The 14,541-nt window shown below is 39.0% G+C and overlaps 1 pseudogene; it reads left to right on the forward strand.

Annotated features, from left to right (window-relative positions):
* Window positions 1–4,950: 4,950 nt before the first annotated feature.
* LOC102277885 (nucleosome assembly protein 1-like 1) lies at window positions 4,951–6,028 on the forward strand (annotated as a pseudogene).
* The last annotated feature ends 8,513 nt before the right edge of the window (window positions 6,029–14,541 follow it).

Raw genomic sequence — 14,541 nt, forward strand, 5'->3', positions numbered from 1 at the left:
TCACAGAAACCAACTCTACTTCAGACATTTCCTCACGGCACTCAGTTAATGAGATTCAGATAAATTCTATTCTTGTGACCTAGTCTGACATAGTTAGCTCCCCTGGCCTGATATGTTCATAGCATTTTCTCAGTGCTATTTCTCTAGCATCTATCACATTATAAGGATTTTAACTTGCATCTTATACCTGTGGGTATTTCCAGAACCAATTATTAAAACTGATACAGAATAAATGCTGATACTTGGTAACAGTTTAATAATTGTTTATTGAAGGAATCAGTAACTTGAGTTTGAAACGGCTCAAAATAAATAAAATGAATTGCATAATCTAATGGCCTAGCTTTTTCCAAAATCAAGTACTTCAGCTGTGCTTCTAGCATGGAATAACATGCATTGTTTTTTGGAGATTATAAAAGTGGTATTTGCTAATTTAGAACATTTGGAAAGAAGAAAAATCAAAATAAAAATAATCTATCAGCTACTAACTCAGTTAATGTTAATCTTCTATTTCTCCTATGTGAGTATGTATATAAAGTAATATTAAAAGTAGTTGTTTTCTAATATGATTTCAAACTTAATATACCAAAATATTTTTCTGAAGTCATTAAATATTCTTCAGAAACATCATATGGGATAGCTGCAGAGTATTCTAGAATAAATTTTGTGACTTGCTATTGTGACATTTACTTTATTTTTGTTTTCCCTAGGACACTTTTAAAAATGTGAATAATAGCACTATTACTTGGGCAATAAAGATATTCACAAATTGAATATCTGCAGGAAAAAATGTATAAATAAGATTAATAAATTGTGGGCGGTATTGGCTCTGCTAACAAGGATTATATCTAGAGGCTTTTAAAATAGAATCATTTAAAAATGCACAAAATTTCAAAGAATTCATAATGGTGACATATATTAAGCTGACATAAAATCTGAAAAACCATTTCTTTAAAATTAGCAAGACACTTGGTAGCTTTTTAAATTGAATATTCAAATCAAATTTGACACCTCAGGAGAACATCAGTTCTGCTGTCAGAAATCAAAACAGTGATGTATGCTATATTTAGAAAGTAAGTGATAGAATATATATTTTTTGCTGTATTTTATTATGACAGAATTTAATTAACTTCATGAAATATCATTGACAAGTGAAATTGTAAAGTATTTGCTTTGCTACTTTCTAACCATACTTTTTGTTAATTGGCTAGAAATATAAGTGCCAATCTAATTTTCTTAATGCTAAAGTATAGTGCTTTTAAAATTATAAGCACATGATTCAAAAGCTGATGGAATAAAGGATGTTTAAAATTGATTTTTTAAACCTAGTAAAACTTTTTTTTAAATTTCTATTTTAACAAACCAATCCCATTTTCAAGATAACAAAATCATGGATTATTGGGTAATGATAAAATTGGTTAAATAATCTAGTTTTTAGATAAAACAATAATTAAGCAATATTATTCTATTGGACCTATAAAATTTGCTTCCTCATTCCCAAATTATGTCAGTACAGCATCTCTAAGTGACCTATGTTCTTCAGTTCAGTTCAGTTCAGTCGCTCAGTCATGTCAGACTCTTCGAGACCCCATGAATTGCAGCACGCCAGCCTCCCTGTCCATCACCAACTCCCAGAGATCACCCAAACTCATGTCCATCAAGTCGGTGATGCCATCCAGCCATCTCATCCTCTGTCGTCCCCTTCTCCTCCTGCCCCCAATCCCTCCCAGCATCAGAGTCCTTTCCAATGAGTCAACTCTTCACATGAGGTGGCCAAAGTATTGGAGTTTCAGCTTTAGCATCAGTCCTTCCAAAGAACACCCAGGACTGATCTCCTTTAGAATGGACTGGCTGGATCTCCTTGCAGTCCAAGGGACTCTCAAGAGTCTTCTCCAACACCACAGTTCAAAAGCATCAATTCTTAGGCACTCAGCTTTCTTCACAGTCCAACTCTCACATCCATACATGACCACAGGAAAAACCATAGCCTTGACTAGACGGACTTTTGTTGGCAAAGTAATGTCTCTGCTTTTGAATATGCTGTCTAGGTTGGTCATAACTTTCCTTCCAAGGAGTAAGCGTCTTTTAATTTCATGGCTGCAATCACCATCTGCAGTGATTTTGGAGCCCCCAAAAATAAAGTCTGACACTGTTTCCACTGTTTCCCCATCTATTTCCCATGAAATGATGGGACCAGATGCAATGATCTTAGTTTTCTGAATGTTGACCTATGTTCTTGCTGCTGCTGCTGCTGCTAAGTCACTTCAGTCATGTCCGACTCTGTGCGACCCCATAGATGGCAGTTCACCATAGTCACTGTTAAACTGCATGTTTGTGGAGCATTTTGACAGTCCATAGCCTTGAAACAATCTGAGGAAAGCTAGCTTCTTTGGAATAAATATGTCACATACACAGACACATACACATACATTCCAGTATTGTATTAGCAAAACTAAAACTAGGGTCATTACAAAATAGCCCTTTTGGGTATAATCTCAAAATCTTAAAGAATTTACTTTTTAATGGCAGAATGGTGAATGTAGTTGTTATGGGATGAATTGTTTCCCATTAAAATCCCTATATTGAAGCCTAACCCCCAGGACCTCAGGATGTGGTTGCATTTAGAGGTAGGGCCTTACGGTTAAAAATTAAGCCTTTAGGGAAGCCTCTAATCCAATCAGACTGGAGTCCTAACAAGAAAAGTCCTAAATAGAAAGATCTACAGAGCATTCATGCCCAGAGGTACCACCATGTGAAGTGGTAGCAAGAGAACAGCCATCTAGCTCCATAAGTGTGAGAAAATAAATTCATATTGCTTAAGCGATCCGGTCTACAGTATTATGCTATGCTAGACCTGGCAAACTAACACAATCACATATAATACGTTAGGATAGAATGAATATATTTCATGTGTACATACAGAGCCAAAAAACAAAGGTCTCTTTTCTTGGACCACTAGACATACAGTACAATAGCCTCTCTTTCTGATGTTTGACCTTTTTAATTTCATCAGAAAAGTGTGGGAGGGGAGCATGTTACTGAAAAATGTCAAGGAAAAATATGAAATTACTTAATAAGATAATATAACCCTGAACTTAACAATTCACAGATAATTAGGATAATAGACTCTTTAATTTTTCTTTTTTTAGTTGAATGAGAGACTCTTTAAATTCTACAGTGCTTAACAATTTTCAAAGGTTTCACACACATGATTTAATGGAATCCCGTAATAACTCTGTTTTCCCCTACCTCCATATTGCCTGTCTTCCATTTCTCTCCCCATTGGTAATTCCAGTTTGTTCTCTGTATCTGTGAGTCTGCTTCTTTTTTTTTTCTTATTCACTAGCTTGTTGTACTTTTTAGAAACCACATATAAGTGACATCATACAGTAGCTCTCTTCCTCCAAGTCCATCCCTGGTGCTGCAAACGGCAGAATTTCATTCTTTTTATCACTGAGTAGAATTCCTTTATATATATTCCACTCCATGCCACATCTTCTTTATCCATTCATCTGTCCATGAATGCTTAGGTTGATTTCACACCAAGGCAATTGAAAATAATGCTGCTAGGAACTCTGGGGTGCATGGATCCTTTCGAATTAGTGGGGTTTTCCTCCCCCACATACACACCAAGGAGTGGAATTACTGGGTCATATGGTGGTTCCATTTTTAGGTTTTTTGAGAACTCTCCATACTGCTTTCTACAGGGCTGCACCAATTTATATTCCACCAATAGTGTATGGGACTTCCCAGGTGGTGCTCCTTGTGAATAACCCGTCTGCCAATGCAGAAGACATAAGAGATCCCTGGCTTGGGAAGATCCCCTGGAGGAGGGCATGGCAACCCACTCCAGTATTCTTGCCTGGAGAACCCCATGGACAGAGGAGCCTGGTGGGCTACAGTTCATGGGGCCGTGAAGAGTTGGATACAACTGAAGCTACTGAGCACACATGCACAACAGTGTGCCAGAGGGTTCCCTTTGCTTTACATCCTTGCCAACGTTTGTTATTTGTGTTTTTTTGGTGATTGCCATTTTGACCAGTGTGAAGGTTTGATTTGCACTTCCCTGGTGATTAGCGATGCTGAGTTCTTGATCTGTTCATGTGGCTGTTGGCTACCAGAATTTCCTCTTTGGAAAAATGTCTATTCAGTTCTTCTATCCACTGTAAATCAGCTTGTTTAGTTTTTTGATGTTGAGTTGTATGAGCTGTTTATATATGTTGGATATGAATCCCTTATCAATCATATCATTTGCAAATATCAGAAGCTGGAGGAATCATGCTCCCTGTCTTCAGATTGTACTACAAAGCTAGGGTCACCAAACAGTGTGATACTTGTGGTTAATTTATCTATAATAAAGGAGGCAAGAATATAGAATGGAGAAAAGATAGTCCCTTCAATAAGCAGTGCTGGGAAAACTGGACAGCTATATACAAAAGAATGAAATTAGAACATGATCTAATAAAAATATACAAAAATAAACTCAAAATGGATTAAAGATCTAAAGGTAAGACTGGATACTATAAAATTAGAGGAAAAAAAAAGGCAGGACAGTCCTTGACATAAATCAAAGCAATTTTTTTTTGGATCTCTTCTCCAGAAGCAAAGGAAATAAAAGCAAAAATAAACAAATGGGACCTAATTAAACTTAAAAGCTTTCACACAGCAAAGTTAACCATCGATGAAACAAGACAACCTACTGAATAGAATAATAGACTCTTTTTAAGAAAATTAATTTTGCTGTTTTTGATATCAATCTTAATTATTACTGTAATTACAAATTGGATAAAAGCTTATCCCTGAGGGAATGAATACTTTTCAGGATTTAAAAAGTGCTTTAAATAAAATATGAAAAAAGGAAACAGCTTTTTTAGTGTCATCTGCTCACAGTGCCGCCTCCTGCTCCTCCCGCCGCAGCCCTGAGTCACTCACTGCCTGCGCAGCTCCGCCGCTCGGCTCCCCACCCTCGCCACCGATATTTGGCATTTGTACAACATGGCGCACATCGACAACTTGCCTAGGGTAGTTAAAAGACGAGTGAATGCTTTCAAAAGCCTTCAAGTTAAATGTGCACAGATAGAAGCCAAATTCTATGAGGAAGTTCATGATCTTGAAAGAAAGTATGCTGTTCTTTATCAGCCTCTGTTTGATAAACGATTTGCAATCATTAATGCCATTTATGAACCTACGGAAGAAGAATGTGAATGGAAACCAGATGAGGAAGATGAAATTTCCGAAGAGCTAAAAGAAAAGGCCAAGATTGAAGATGAGAAAAAGGATGAAGAAAAAGAAGATCCCAAGGGACTTCCTGAGTTTTGGTTGACCGTTTTTAAGAATGTTGACTTGCTCAGCGATATGGTTTAGGAACATGATGAGCCTATTCTGAAGCACTTGAAAGATATTAAAGTGAAGTTCTCAGATGCTGGTCAACCTATGAGTTTTGTCTTAGAATTTCACTTTGAACCCAATGAATATATCACAAATGAAGTGTTGACAAAGACATACAGGATGAGGTCAGAACCAGATGATTCTGATCCCTTTTCTTTTGATGGACCGGAAATTATGGGTTGTACAGGGTGCCAGATAGATTGGAAAAAAGGGAAGAATGTCACTTTGAAAATGATTAAGAAGAAGCAGAAACACAAGGGACATGGGACAGTTCGTACTGTGACCAAAACAGTTTCTAATGACTCTTTCTTTAATTTTTTTGCCCCTCCCAAAGTTCCTGAGAGTGGAGATCTGGATGATGATTCTGAAGCTATCCTCACTGCAGACTTTGAAATTGGTCACTTTTTACGTGAGCATATAATCCCAAGATCAGTGTTATGCTTTACTGGAGAAGCTATTGAAGATGATGACGATTATGATGAAGAAGGTGAAGAAGCGGATGAGGAAGGGGAAGAAGAAGGAGATGAGGAAAATGATCCAGACTATGACCCAAAGAAGGATCAAAACCCAGCAGAGTGCAAGCAGTAGTGAAGCAGGATGTATGAGGCCTGAGGATAACCTGCACTGATCTACCTTCTGCTTCCATGGAAGGGATGAATTTACATCATTTGACAAGCCTATTTCAAGTTTTTTGTTGTTTGTTTTCTCATTTTTGTTTTTTCATCCTAAAATAAAAATGTCATATAATTTAAAAAAAAAAAGAAAGAGGGAAACGATTTTCATGTGGTATTTTACATCTTTTAGAATCGATACTGCTCCTGCTGCTGCTGCTGCTAAGCAGCTTTAGTCGTGTCCGACTCTGTGTGACACCATAGACGGCAGCCCACCAGGCTCCCCCGTCCCTGGGATTCTCCAGGCAAGAACACTGGAGTGGGTTGCCATTTCCTTCTCCAATGCATGAAAGTGAAGAGTGAAAGTGAAGTTGCTCAGTCATGTCCAACTCTTAGCAACCCCATGGACTGCAGCCTACCAGGCTCCTCCATCCATGGGATTTTCCAGGCAAGAATTGATACTAGCTGGTCTTATTTGAAGAGTTTTAGAGGTAGAAGTGGTATTATAGACCATCCTACCTAATTGGGCTTCCCTTGTGGCTCAGCTGGTAAAGAATCCGCCTGCAATGTGGGAGACCTGGGTTCAGTCCCTAGGTTGGGAAGTTCCCCTGGAGAAGGGAATGGCTACCCACTCCAGTATTCTGGCCTGGGGAATTCCATGGATTGTATAGTCCATGGGGTCACAAAGAGTCAGACACGACTGACAAACTTCAACTTTACCCAATTGCTTCATTTTAGAGGTTAAAAAAGGAATACTCTAGGTCATATAAGTTAGTAGCAGGGCCAAGGAAAGAGTGCCTTCATGCCGCAGCGCTTTCATCCCACCAGTGGTCTGCAATCTGAATTCGGCTATGTACTCCATTAGTACATAGTAGAAGGGCATGTACCTTCTATACATGTGGTTGCATACTTACTTGTAACTTAATATATGCATACTTATATTAATGTTATATGATTAGTGTAAAATGTATACAAAAATAGAAATTCAAAAGAGCATTTACAAACAGGACTTCCAGGTCTGGATAACACTTATTCTATAGTTTTCTTGTTACAACTAAAACCCTTGAACATCATATATTAATGAAACAAAGGGGGACTCTGTAAAGTAGGGAGAAGAAAACAGGCCAACTAGGTATTTTGACAGCCAAGAAATAACACAAAATTCAGTTCACTGTCGTTTTATTGCCTCATACATCTGGACTGGGTGCTAGAGAGGCCTCCAGCCTGGAAATACCAATAGATATAAACATAACAGCCCAAAGGAAAGCCTGCTTTCTGTCGCCAAAAGACCAGGAAAGTAGAAGCCCAATGAGACAGCAAATTCTGAGATAATAACTGCCTTATTCTAGTCTAACACCATGGAAAACCTGTGATCCACACCCATCATTAAAGGCTGAGCAGAAAGCCTAGACTTCAACTCTCATCAGCCCACTGTAACAAGAAACACTCCCAGTACACATAAAATATCCACCATTCTACCCCTGGAATGATATCAGAGGAAGCCAATGCAGAGCTTGGATTTTCACTTCTTCCAGCTCTCCACAATCTCCTATCAGTAGAGAGCACATGGTGAGCCTAGACTTCCATACCATCTGCACGGTAATGAGGCATCACTTTCCCTACTGCTACAGTGGCGCTAGCAGAAGCCTAGTGAAGAGTGAAATTCCACACCCATCCAGCAATGAGGGAAGCCTCCTCACTGTAGTAACAGTGAAGACTGACCAGGGAATCGAACATCCACCTCTACCTAGCAGTAATTACACTGCCTCTCCCTCTTCTCACACAGTGCCAGAGGAGGTCTGCTAAAATAGAAGATTTAAATAAGATCCAGAGTATCCTAACACAATACTCAAAATGTCCAGGATACAACTAAAAATCACTGTCATAGCTAGCATCAGGAAACCCTAACATAAACGAGAAAAGAAAATAAACAGATAATGCCACCCAGATGTCAAAGATACTGAAAGTATCTGGCAATGATTTTTAAATGAGACACTATAAAAAGGCTTCAATGAACAACTAAAAATATGCTTGAAACAAAAGAAAAAAATAGAAAGACTCAAAAAGAAACAGAAAGCTTTAACAATAAAAGAAGAACAATGAGGAGGAAGAAGAGGAGAAAGAAAAATGAAAATTTTACAACTGAAAGAAACATTAACTGAATGTCCAGTAAACTTTCACTGAATGAACTTAGCAGAATTAAAAAGGTCAGGGGAAAGAACTGGTGTGCTTGAAGATAGAACAGAAATTACCCAGTCTAAACCGGAGGAAATACAGACTGAAACAAAGAAATGAACAGAGACTAAGTTATCCATGAAAAGAGAGAAAGATCTAACGTTTATGTCAATGGAGTCACATATGGAGAGAAGAAGGTAGATCTTGAGAAGTATTCAAAGAAATAACGGCTGAATGTTTCCCAAATTTGGCAAAAGACATAAGCCTACAAATTTAAGGAACTAAGCAAATCCTAAAAGTATAAGCCCAAGGAATTTCATACCAAGACACATTATAATCAAACCTCTGAAAACTAAAGACAAAATATCTTGAAAGCAGAGAAAAATGATACCTCACCTCTAGGAGAAAAATGATTCAATTGATAGTGGGTTCTCCTTAGGAGCCATGGAAGCTAGAAGAAAGAAGCACAACATTGTTTAAGTACTAAAGGAAGGGCTTCCCAGGTGACTCAAAGATAAAGAACCCACTTGCCAATGCAGGAGACACAAGTTCAATCCCTGGGTTGGGAAGATCCCCTACAGAACAGAGTGGCTACCCACTCTTGCCTGGAGAACTCCATGGGCAGAGGAGCCTGGTGGGCTACAGTCCATGGGGTTGCAAAAAGTTGGACACAATTGAGCAACTAACACTTCGCTTCACTTCAAGTTTATTACACGTCACTCAAATGAAGTGAAGTGCTTCATTTGAGTATCAATGGTATCATTTGGTATTTGGTATCATTTGAGTATCAGTGGTATCATTTGGTATTTGGTATCAAAAGGCTGATACCATTATACTGTATAAGTTATGCATGTATAGTATAAAATATAATGCAACCACTAAAATTACAAATATATACACTTAAAAACACTTTATTCAGATAAATCAAAATAAAGTTATTTTTTAAAGTTTAGGTAACACACAGGACAGCAGGAATAAAATGGAAAAGAAAAACGGAAAATGAGAAATAAAATGGAAAATGTAAACCCTAATGTATCAGTAATTACATTAAATGTAGTTTGTCTAAATATACTAATTAAAAGACAAGAGATAGGCAGGGTGAATTAAAAATCAACACTCAATATAGGCTATCTACAAAACTGACTTAGTTATAATACTATAGAAAAATATAAAGTAAAAGGATGGAAAAGATATCTTATTCAAACATTAATGAAAAGAAAGAGGGACTATACTGATATCAGGTCACTTAGAGTTAAAAGTGAAAAAAATTTCCAGGGACAGAGAGGGACATTACATAATAATAAAAAGTCAGTCCACTAAGAAGACATAACAATCTTAAAGGTGGAAGGTCTAAACATCAGAACTGCAAAATGAGTAGGGTAAGAGGACTGATAAAAGTGAAAGGAGAAATAGACAAATTCACACTTAGAGAGCTGGAGATGTCAATATCCCACTCTTAAGAAATGATAGAACATCTAGGCAGAAAATCATCAAGTATATAAAAGAAATAAACAATACTATCAACCAACAACAATGAATTCACAATTGAAAAACACTCTACCCAGCAAGAACAGAGTACACATTCTTTTAAAATATTCAGTTCAGTTCAGTTCAGTCACTCAGTCGTGTCCGACTCTTTGCGACCCCATGAATCGAAGCATGCCAGGCCTCCCTGTCCATCACCAACTCCCGGAGTTCACTCAGACACGCCCATCGAGTCAGTGATGCCATCCAGCCATCTCATCCTCTGTCGTTCCCTTTTCCTCCTGCCCCCAATATGTCCCAGCATCAGAGTCTTTTCCAATGAGTCAACTCTTCACATGAGGTGGCCAAAGTACTGGAGTTTCAGCTTTAGCATCAGTCCTTCCAAAGAAATCCCAGGGCTGATCTCCTTCAGAATGGACTGGTTGGATCTCCTTGCAGTCCAAGGGACTCTCAAGAGTCTTCTCCAACACCACAGTTCAAAAGCATCAATTCTTCATCGCTCAGCCTTCTTCACAGTCCAACTCTCACATCCATACATGACCACTGGAAAAACCATAGCCTTGACTAGACGAACCTTTGTTGGCAAAGTAATGTCTCTGCTTTTGAATATGCTATCTAGGTTGGTCATAACTTTCCTTCCAAGGAGTAAGCGTCTTTTAATTTCATGGCTGCAGTCATCATCTGCAGTGATTTTGGAGCCACAAAAAATAAAGTCTGACACTGTTTCCACTGTTTCCCCATCTATTTCCCATGAAGAGATGGGACCAGATGCCATGATCTTAGTTTTCTGAAATATTTAAAATATTAATAGGGCATTTATCAAGATCCACCATGTCCTAGGCCATAGACACAGCTCAACAAACTTAAAAGAATCAAAATCACACAGATGGCATTCTCTGATATAATGGAATCAAACTAGAAATCAATTACAGAACAATACCATGAAAAGTTCACAATACTCGGAAACCAAACAAGTGAGGGAGATCAAGAAGCATACTGATTTAAGTTTTTTAAAAAATGTCTATATCTAACAATTTGTTGGATACAGCTTAAGCATTGCTGAGAGAGAGATTTATAGCACTAAAGGTATACGTTAGAAAAGAGGAAAATCTCAAAGCAATAATCTAAACTCCAAGCTCAGGAACCTAGAAAAACAAGAAAATAAATCCAAAGCAAGCAGAAGAAAGGAAATAATAAAAAGCAGAAAACAGAAAACTAGAAAAAAACCTACAAAATCAGCTTCTTAAAGAGCTGAATTTTCTTTCTCAATAAAATTCATATATATTAAAGAGTGATAAATGGATGTGTTTGTCACATTTTGCCAACTTCAAATCGAAGATGTAAAAGTTTATCTCAGCTCTGGAGACCTCAGGAAGTTCTGCATAAGTTTTTATGCGCCTTTAATGGAGGTTTAAACATGTATGGAAAAGAACTTACGTGCCTCTAATGGAAGTTTTGGCTTCCCTTGTGGCTCAGATGGTAAAGAATCTGCCTGCAATGCTGGAGACCCAGGTTCGATCCCTGGGTCAGGAAAATCCCCTGGAGAAGGAAATAGCAATCCACTCCAGTATTCTTGCCTAGAGAATTCCACCGACAGTGAAGCCTCGTGGGCTACAGTCCACTGGGTCGCAAAGAGCTGGACACGACTGAGCGACTGCACCACACTAATGGACGTTTCCTCTCAAGGGATTTAATAAAGCTCACTGTTAGTCATGTTTTCTTTTGTCCTAGAAGGTACTCTATTCAATTTTTTTAAATTTATGACTGTGAGCTCATGGATTTTCTTATTTCTTTATGATACTGAAACCTTTTCTTTATTATTATTTATTCTGATGCTCAAATTTTCTTGTACTTGGCCAGTGAATCCTTTCCAGTCGATGCCTGAGTCCTTCTGGTGTATCCTGCTCATTGACTAGTCTTCTGGCACAAGAAGATAATCCAGGCTCACTTTCTCCTCCATCTTCAGCCCTGGAATTAGTTATTTCTCCAAGAAGTTCTGGTTCCGTTAGTGCAGAATAAGTTGCTAGAAATCAAGATTAGGGCCCTGTCTGGTAGTGTCCATTGGGTCATTCCCTCTAGTCTTTCTTAGCAGACAGAGCTAGGAAATACATTATGTATATATTTATATACACATTATATATATATATTTATACATGAGTATAAATACATTCTGGAGAAGGAAATGGCAACCCACTCCAGTGTTCTTGCCTGGAAAATCCCTGGACGGAGAAGCCCGGTAGGCTGCAGTCCATGGGGTCGCACAGAGTCCGACACAACTGAAGCGACTTAGCAGCAGCAGCAGCAGCATAAATACACTCATACTTCTATAGCTATTTATACTCGTTTGTATCGGAGAAGGCAACGGCACCCTACTCCAGTACTCTTGCCTGGAAAATCCCATGGACGGAGGAGCCTGGTAGGCTGCAGTCCATGGGGTCACTGGGGGTCGGACACGACTGAGTGACTTCACTTTTCACTTTCACGCATTGGAGAAGGAAATGGCAACCCACTCCAGTGTTCTTGCCTGGAGAATCCCAGGGATGGGGAAGCCTGGTGGGCTGCCGTCTATGGGGTCACACAGAGTCGGATACGACTGAAGCGGCTTAGCAGTAGCAGTAGCAGTATATATTATAAAACAATGAATTCACATTAATCAGTTCAGTTCAGTCACTCAGTTGTGTCCGACTCTGTGCGACCCCACGTACCACAGCATGCCAGGCCTCCCTGGCCATCACCAACTCCCGGAGTTCACCCAAACCCATGTCCATTGAGTCAGTGATGTCATCTAACCATCTCATCCTCTGTTGTCCCCTTCTCCTCCTGCCCTCAATCTTTCCCAGCATCAGGGTCTTTTCCAATGAGTCAGTTCTTCGCATCAGGTGGCCAAAGTATTGGAGTTTCAGCTTCAGCATCAGTCCTTCCAATGAATATTCAGGACTGATTTCCTTTAGGATGGACTGGTTGGATCTCTGTGCAGTCCAAGGGACTCTCAAAAGTCTTCTCCAACACCACAATTCAAAAGCATCAATTCTTTGGTGCTCAGCTTTCTTTATAGTCCAACTCTCACATCCATACATGACCACTGGAAAAACCATAGCCTTGACTAGATGGACCTTTGTTGACAAAGTAATGTCTCTGCTTTTCAATATGCTGTCTAGGTTGGTCATAACTTTCCTTCCAAGGAGTAAGCATCTTTTAATTTCATGGCTTCAGTCACCATCTGCAGTGATTTTGGAGCCCAGGAAAATAAAGTCAGCCACTGTTTTCACCGTTTCCCCGTCTCTTGCCCATGAAGTGATGGGACCAGTTGCCATGATCTTAGTTTTCTGAATGTTGAGTTTTAAGCCAAATTTTCACTCTCCTCTCTCACTTTCATCAAGAGGCTCTTTAGTTCTTCTTCACTTTCTGCCATAAGGGTGGTGTCATCTGCATATCTGAGGTTATTGGTATTTCTCCCGGCAATCTTGATTCCAGCCTGTGCTTCCTCCAGCCCAGCGTTTCTCATGATGTACCCTGCATATAAGTTAAATAAGCAGGGTGACAGCCTTAAATATACAGCCTTTACGTACTCCTTTTCCTATTTGGAACCAATCTGTTGTTCCATGTCCAGTTCTAACTCTTGCTTCCTGACCTGCATACAGGTTTCTCAAGAGGCAGGTCAGATGGTCTGGTATTCCAACCTCTTTCAGAATTTTCCAGTTTGTTGTGATACCTTCAACTATAATCCACTTTTCTGCCTTTCATGGTTTTCTAATTTTCTCCTTTTCTGAGTTTGTTAATATGGGCTTCAACATGAGAAACTTGGTTCCCATCATTCTCAATATCTTTATTCATTTGCTCAAGTAAATCACTCATTTTTCCCAATGTAACCAGCCTCTCTACTATGCTGGCTTGCCCTCCACCTCCACACAGTGCCACCAGCACCACTGTGTCCTTGGCCAGAAAGCCTGCTGGTCCATCTCTGTGTGCCCTCCCAACCTTCTTCATTACCTGCACTCTTACCTGCAGAGCCTGCTGGCTCAGGCCCTCACCCTGTCTCCCTAAGTTTCACATTCTTATCACTGGCCTGCACTTCGTGTGGCTCCACTGTCTCTTATTGCCCCCACAACCCCAGCTTCTGTGTAACTTTCTCCATGGATTTAATTGCTCTTCCTTCTCTCCAAGTGTTTAACATTTCCTTCTGGAATCATTTCCCTTCTGTCTGAAGAGCTTCCTTTAGCAATTCTTTTAGAACAAGTCCATTGACTACTCCCATTTTCTCTTAGTCTTCCTTCACTGGAGACTATTTTTATTCACCTTAATTCCTAAAAGACATTTTCACTAGATACAGAATTCTGGCGTGACAGATGAGGCAGTGTGAGTCAGTGCTCCTCTTTTTGTCTGGGTGGTGTCAGTGAAGCCCAGCAGGAAGGTGAATGTACACATTCAGCCAACTCTTGGGCTATATCTCACCAGGAGATTAGTTTCTAATAGAAGATTAAACAGTACCCAGCATAGCCCGGATACGATAGAAAATCACTCATTGTACCAGGAAAATCACATGAATGAGAAACAATGATCAATAGATTCCAATACTAAAAATAATCAGATATTGGAATTATCTGACAAGAATTTTAAAGCAACCATTATAAAATGCTTCAACAAGCTATTATAAATTTTGTTGGAACAAATGAAAAGACAGACAATCTCAGCAAAAAAAATAAATTACTTTAAAAAAGCAAATGAAAAGTATAGAACTGAAGAATGTAATATCAAAAATAAAAACTCATTTAACGGGCTCAGTTACAGAGTGGAGATCAAAGAGGCTAGAATCATTGTACCCGAGGGTAGATCAAGACAATTTATGTTGAACAACAAAGAAAAGAAGGACTAAACAAAAAAATAA

The sequence above is a fragment of the Bos mutus genome, chromosome 21 (genome assembly GCF_027580195.1).
Source record: "Bos mutus isolate GX-2022 chromosome 21, NWIPB_WYAK_1.1, whole genome shotgun sequence".
Lineage (NCBI taxonomy): Eukaryota > Metazoa > Chordata > Mammalia > Artiodactyla > Bovidae > Bos > Bos mutus.